Source organism: Equus caballus, chromosome X, assembly GCF_041296265.1.
Source record: "Equus caballus isolate H_3958 breed thoroughbred chromosome X, TB-T2T, whole genome shotgun sequence".
Taxonomy (NCBI): Eukaryota; Metazoa; Chordata; class Mammalia; order Perissodactyla; family Equidae; genus Equus; species Equus caballus.
Genome location: NC_091715.1, coordinates 38,969,086 through 38,976,268, shown reverse-complemented (window position 1 = coordinate 38,976,268; position 7,183 = coordinate 38,969,086).

Below are 7,183 nucleotides of genomic sequence, written 5' to 3'. Positions count from 1 at the left end.
AGGACACTTTCTTGGGTGGGGCAAAGAATGGGGCTGAGATCTCTAGACATGGGGATCTTTGGGGCTCTGTGGTACCCTCTTCCCATCCCACGGCTTCCCCAGGCTGCATCTCAGCCCAGGTCTCTCCTCCAAGCTGCGGGTCGTGGCTCAAACCTACTCCATAGCATCATTGAGCTGTCCAAACCCACCTCATTATTCTCCCCAAGTCTCCTGGACACTGTGTCTCGGCGAGTGGGGACAGTGGTCCAACCAATGGACTGTGCAAGAAGCCCGGACACCTCGCCAGACTTCTCTTGTTCCCTACCTCAAGTTTTTAGTCACCAGATCATAGAAAGTGTCCCTTTAATGTCTTTCCAACTATGTTGGCACTGCGTTCGTTCATTCAGGCCTTCCCCATTTCTTGACCAGATTGTTGTCATCTCCTGGAGGTCTCATGTCACCCTTTGGACCTGCTGCCGAAATGGCCGCTAGACTATGAGTCCTGAAGGGCAGGGGACACGTCTGATTCGCTCTCGCCTCCCCAGGTGCCAATTCATAGCAGTTGTTCAACTATATGCTTTTTATTTTTTTTTAGGGAGTGGGTAACTTTATTTTGAAAAAAATTTCAGTCTTACAGAAAAGTTGCAAAAATAATAAACAGAATTCATGATTATCTTCACCTAGATTCCCCAAATGTGAACAGTTTACCACATTTTCTTCATCCTTCTCTCTCTTGTTTATATATATATATATTTTTTTTTTCTGAACAATTTGAGAGTAAGTCACAGCTCCTTTATGTCTAAAACTTTGGTATGCATTTCCTGAAAACAAGGACGTTCTCTTATATAACCACAACACAGTTAACAAGATCAGGCAATCAACATATAGTATATGTGTTACACTAGCTGTATACTTTATGTATATAGTATTATCCAGCTGAATTTCATCAATTGTACACCAACGTCCTTTATAACAAAAGGAAAAAATAGTATTTTGTTCCCAAATCCAGTGCAGGGGAAATCCTTGTGTTTAGCTGTGTTTAGTCTCTTATCCAGAACAGCTCTTCAGCTTTCCTTTGTTTCATGACACTGACATTTTTGAGTTCAAAATGTGGAATGTTCCTTAATTTGGGATTATTTGATTTTTCCTCATGGTTAATTCAGTTTACACCTCTTTTGGCAAGACTACAAAAGTGATGCTGTATCCTTCTTAGCATCCGGAGGCCAATGATGTTGGTTTGTTAACTGTGATCACAATACGTGGTTATTGAATCTTTATAAAGTACAATCTAATCATAGCACCCTTCAATGGGCCCAAGAGCATACAAACCCCTTCAGACTTGCTAGGAGGCCCTTCTTGGCCTCAGTCGTGGTCTAGCCACGTACTCTCTCTGCTTCTTGCCTTTGAACTTGCTACTCCCTCTGACTAGAACACTTTTCTCCTCCCACTAATCCAACCCCTACCTCTGCACTGGGCTAACTCCTACCTAAGGGTCAGCCTAGTGTCCCCTCCACCAGGAAGCCTTCACTGACCCCGTGCCTCTGGCCTGTTTTTCTTACAGCATTCTGTCTTTATGTTTTATTATCCTTCTCATCACACTGAGAACTGTTGGTGTGTCTGTCTCTCCTGCTGCGTTATGAGCTCTCAGAGGGTAAGTCCTGGATCTTTTATTATGATATAAAGCCATTCATTCAAAGATCACCTCCAGTCGAACAAATCTGGGTTCATCGACTTCTTGCAATGAGGGAGAACACACACCCTGGGGAACCGTGGGATGTCTCGGTAAGAGGGTGTTAGAAAGAACCCATTACAGGATTTGGCCTGTAGGAGGCGGTTTTGGGGAGAGTCCAAGGATTGGATGCTGTCAGGAAGTGGGGTAATTCTATGCTCGAGCATCTTAATTCTCACCTAGAAGGTGAGGCGAACGGAGTGATTGATAAAGCAGCAGCACTCGTTCATTCATATGAGCTAGAAGAGGGCGATGTTTAGTCATTTTGGGGATTTGGACAATGTTTATGATTAGCCTTGTTTTTGTCTTGGTCCATCACAGTCATGGAGTGGTCTTGTGTGATGCTGATTTTCCATGAAATTGTTCGTGTTCACCAGGAGAACACCACGGCCTTGCTATGGGCGCCAGGCCAGCTTCCGGATGTCAGGGGCTACATTTCTTTCTCACCTCCCAGCTCTGTCCAAGGTCAGATGAAGTCAGGCCAAGGGACGAGAATCCATGTATTCTGATCATCACCACTGCTGAGGTTCTGCCCATCTGAAGGTGCTCAGAGAAAGTTGTCTGTAGTAGGGCTAGGGCTAGCCTCTCCTGCTCTGTTTGTCACAGGATGAGTTGTTGAATCCTCTGATGTGACAAGGGTTGTGCGGTGGCATTTAAGACTCTGGACAGGCTACACGGGCCAAATGCACCCCAGACAGTTCCCGGAAGTGAGATGATCAGTCCTGGTAAGAGACCCTGGAGACCGGGGCCTCGATGGCCAAACCCAGGCCACGGAAACCCGTCCAGAGTCCAGCTGGCCTCTCGTGAAAGCCGGGTGGCTTTTTCTTTTGGCCTCATCAGAAATGGTTCTGCTCGACCTGGAGTATGTGTGAGCGCAGCGAGAAGGGTGTGCGGAAGCGTCCCCTCGCCCTGGGCGACGCCACAGGAAATCAGGGGCTAGCGACTGCTCAGGACGACTCTGGCCGGTGAATTTAAAGCCAAACCGCTTTGGTGGGCTGCTAGAGTAGAAGTGGTGTCGTTTATGGCATCTGCTAAGGGCAGAGCCGGGTTTGGGACCACCTTTCCTCACTGTGGGACTGCCTCTCACAGCGCAGGCAGCAAGAGTCTGGGAATTCCCTGCCTGGGAATTACCCACATCCGCCTCTGCTCGCCTCTTCTCGGGAAAACGTGTTCCACCGGGGTAGGAGGAGTTGAAACATCTGAAGGTCTCTAACAATCAGCCCAAATGTTCTGGATGAGTTAGTGTGTGGCAGAAATGTCCACATAAGAAATGGTCTCCCAACGGGGCCGAGACCCTATTCTCTATTGCGAGAAGGATGGTTTTGCGTGAGGTAAGTATATGGCCCTTGAAATGGGCAGATGCCTTGAGTGAAGTTACACAGTTCCTGAAAAGGACGTCTCTGAGGAGGGCAGACGCTTGCAGCCGGGCACAGCCCGGTAGGAGTCCTCCTTCCTGACGGGCAGGTTTTGCTGATAGGGTTGTCATGACCTCAATAGAAGCATTTTGTTGATGTGAGATCAATTTTTACATGACCAAAGTTTGGGATTAATGATGTGAGGGAAACTTAAGAACCAGAAGGGGCCCATCAAAGGAAATGAGCCTTCTACAGAGTTGAAAGGAAGAATGATTAAATTTTTGTCAGCTAACAGTTAAATTCAGAGAAGTAGAAATGGTCTGAGAAAACCTGTCTGGATGTTTTGTTTTTCTGAAGTGGGAGAAGACAGTCCAAAGTCACAGGATGTAGATGAGGGAGACCACGCTGAGGAGCCTTTTTGTCGGTTACTGGGGAGTGTCAAGGACAATGATAGGCAAGCTGGGAGGCGAGGGGAGAGAAAACCGATGCTGAGGAATTGGCAGCTTAACCTTGGGCAGAAGCTGCCGAGTTCTGCAGTCAGCAGCTTCTGGAGGGTCCCTGAGAATCCTGTTTAGAGTGTCCCAGTGGAATGGCCGTGCAGTAGGCGGGACAAAGGGAGGTTTCTCATTTAGGTTGGGAGACAGGAACTTAAGTATCAGCACCTTGGAGTTTTACTGCCCTTGTCACTTGCTAACAGTATTCGACAGGGTCTTTTCCGCTGCGGCTCGAGGGCAGTGGTTCTTTGGTAACTTTTTGGAAAATTGAACCTTCACGTTTGAGATCAGGCACAGGCTGCTTAGGTGTGTGTTTTGAAAATGCAGTTTAGGGGGCTGGCCCCGTGGCGGAGTGGTTAAGTTCACACGCTCCTCTGCGGCAGCCCAGGGTTTCGCTGGTTCGGATCCTGGGCGCGGACATGGCACCGCTCATCAAGCCACATTGAGGTGGCGTCCCACATGCCACAACTAGAAGGACCCACAACTAAAAATACACAACTGTGTACTGGGGGGCTTTGGGGAGAAAAAGAAGAAAATAAAATCTTTAAAAAAAAAGAAAAGAAAATGCAGTTTGTACCTGTTGGTGATAAAGCCGGAGGCAGTGGATGAAAGCCCTGAGGGAATTAGTCCTATCAGCTTGTAAGAGGGCGGAGTCCAGGAGGGGAGCACCTCCCAAAGCACGGGGCGCAAGTTATGCACTCAGAAGACACCCTGTGGACCCTGGAGGGCACAGATGCTCCTGCTGTCAGGGAGAAGGGCAATACTTTAGGCCATGAATGTTCAGGGCATTTCTGAGAGCTTGGGTAATTTTGGTTTTAGAATTCCATTAGTTCCTGGCACCTTTCCTGAATTTCTGGATGATAAGCACAGGGCTACTCTAGGAAATAAGAATAACTCTATCATTTGCCTAAGGCCTTAAAGTTAGTTAGGATCTGGAAATTTCAGTTTTAGCTAACATGGTAAATTCTTGGGATTTGTAGCAATTTAAGAATTTCATAAAATTAAACTCTTTAAAAAGACATCTGTTATTATCATTCCACTGAGTTATTCATATGTATGTTCATATCTATAAAGTTATGGAAACAATGGTATCTTACCTGACTCATCAAAACAGTGGAGGAAATTTAGAAAGTTTAAATAATTTAACCCTGGTTTTGTATGAACCAAAATATTGTGCTGACATTATTTTTAAATGGTAAACTAATTTTTAAACATATCAAACGCTCGTCTTTATCTTGGAATTAAGTTCTTTTCTTGTAACTAGAATAACAAAGGCTATTATGTAAATACATTTGTCAATGTTCACAAAAAGAAACATCATTTAATGACATTTTCTTTTCTTCTTTTAGACATTTTTGACAATTTATCTGGACTAGATATTCCTAGAGTGTACACATAACAACCGAAATTTTAAAATCAGTTAATCTTTAAAGTTGCCCAAGGGGGTAAAAGAGAGGAACAAAAAAATTAACGGGGAGCCAGCTTCAGACAAATATGAAATTATCTTTTTGAAGGAAGAGGAAGAATGTATAGATATGGAAAACTCTTTTTGACGAACATGAGCGAGAAAGAGACAGAAATAGATAGGTGGATAGGTAGATACTGAGGTTACAGCCGGTTTAGACAATAACTCAGGCCACTGACAATTTTACCAATCTCAATAATTTTAAAGCTACCACTCATTAATCCTTGAAATATAGAAATTAGGCTAACTTAGTCTCCTATGTTTAAAAAAAATGATTTCTCTTTTATCTCCTCATGAGGGTTTCTTCCCTTTTTGTTCTAGGGTACCTGTCAAATGAACAACCATTTTTTTTTCTTTTTTGGTGAGGAAGATTGTCCCTGAGCTAACATCTGTGGCAATCTTCTTCTATTTTGTATGTGGGACACTGCTACAGCGTGGCTTGATAAGTGGTGTGTAGGTCCGTCCCAGGGATCCAAACCTGCGAACCCTGGGCTGCCGGAGCGCAGGGCAGTGCACAAACTTAACCACTATGCCACCGGGCAGGCCCCTTCAATGAACAATCTTGTTCGTGTCAAAAATTCCCCAATGTGGCCACGGTAATTTCAAATTGTCCCTAGAGAAATCATGCCAGGTAGAGAACATGACAGTCGGAAAGTGTGAAGGAAGCAGGTGGTTAGTATAGAAGAGCTGCAGCTTTCGATTCAGAAGACCCCGTGAGAGCGTCCGTGGGCCGTAAGGATGGCGCTCGTGCAATCTTGTGTCTCTAGAGCCTGGCTGAAGGCCAACCATTACCCATCAGAGGCTGCAGACCACATGGTTCCCGGCTGATGGAACACAGTTCTTAGGGACAAAGGCAGAACTGAAGTCCCTTAAAGGTTTTATTTTAATAGCTTTATCAATATATGACAGGCATGCAATAAGCTGACATACACAAAGAGTATAATTTGATTAGTTTCGACATATGTACGCATGTCTGAAACCTCACCACCATCAAGATAATGAATATATCCATCACCCCCAAGTTTCCTCCTCCCCCTTTATTATACCTCCCGCCTGCCCCTCTCTGCTCCTAACTCCCAGGCAACTAGTGATCTGCTATCACTCTAGAACAGTTTCCATTTTCTAGATTTTTATATACATGGAATTATATAGTATGTATACTGTTTTGTCTGGCTCCTTTTACTCAGTGTAATTATTTTGAGATTCATCTATCTTGCTGTGTGTAGTTCATTCGTTTGTTTTTTTTTGAGGAAGATTAGCCCTGAGCTAACATCTGCTGCCAATCCTCCTCTTTTTGCTGAGGAAGCCTGGCCCTGAGCTAACATCGTGCCCATCTTCCTCTACTTTATATGTGGGACGCCTACCACAGCATGGCTTGCCAAGCGGTGCCATGTCCGCACAGGGATCCGAACGGGAGAACCCCGGGCCGCCGAAGTGGAACCTGCGCACCCAACTGCTGTGCCACCGGGCCGGCCCCGCATTCCTTTTTATTACTAAGAGGTATTCCACTATATGTAAATACCACAACTTGTTTATCCATCCAAGTGTTGATGGCCATTTGGGGTGTTTCCGGTTTCGCCTATCACAAAGAAAGCTACCGGGAACATTCGTGTCTAGTCTTTATGTGAACATTTGCTTTCATTTGTCCCGAGTAAACGTTTAAAAGCAGAGTGGCTGGATCGCATGGTAGGTGTATGTTTAACTTTGTAAGAAGCTTCCAAACTGTTTCCCAAAGTGGTCGTGCCATTTTACATCCCCACCACCCACGTAGGAGAGTTCTGGTTCCTAGACATTCACCACCCCCTGGTATGCTGAGTCTCTTACATTTTAGCCGTTCTAATAGGTGTGTAGTGGTATCTCGTGTTTTTTTTTTTAAAGATTGGCCCTGAGCTAACATCTGTTGCCAATCTTTTTTTTTCCTTCTTCTCCCCAAAGCCCCTTGTACATAGTTGTATTTTTCTAGTTGTAGGTCCTTCTAGTTCTGCTATGTGGGACGCTGCCTCAGCATGGCTTGACCAGCCATGCTAGGTCTGCACCCAGGATCCAAACTGGTGAAACCCTGGGCCGCCGAAGCAGAGTGCACGAACTTACCACTCGCCCACGGGCCGGCCCTCGTCGTGGTTTTAATTTGCATTTCCCTAATAACTAATGGTGTCGAGCA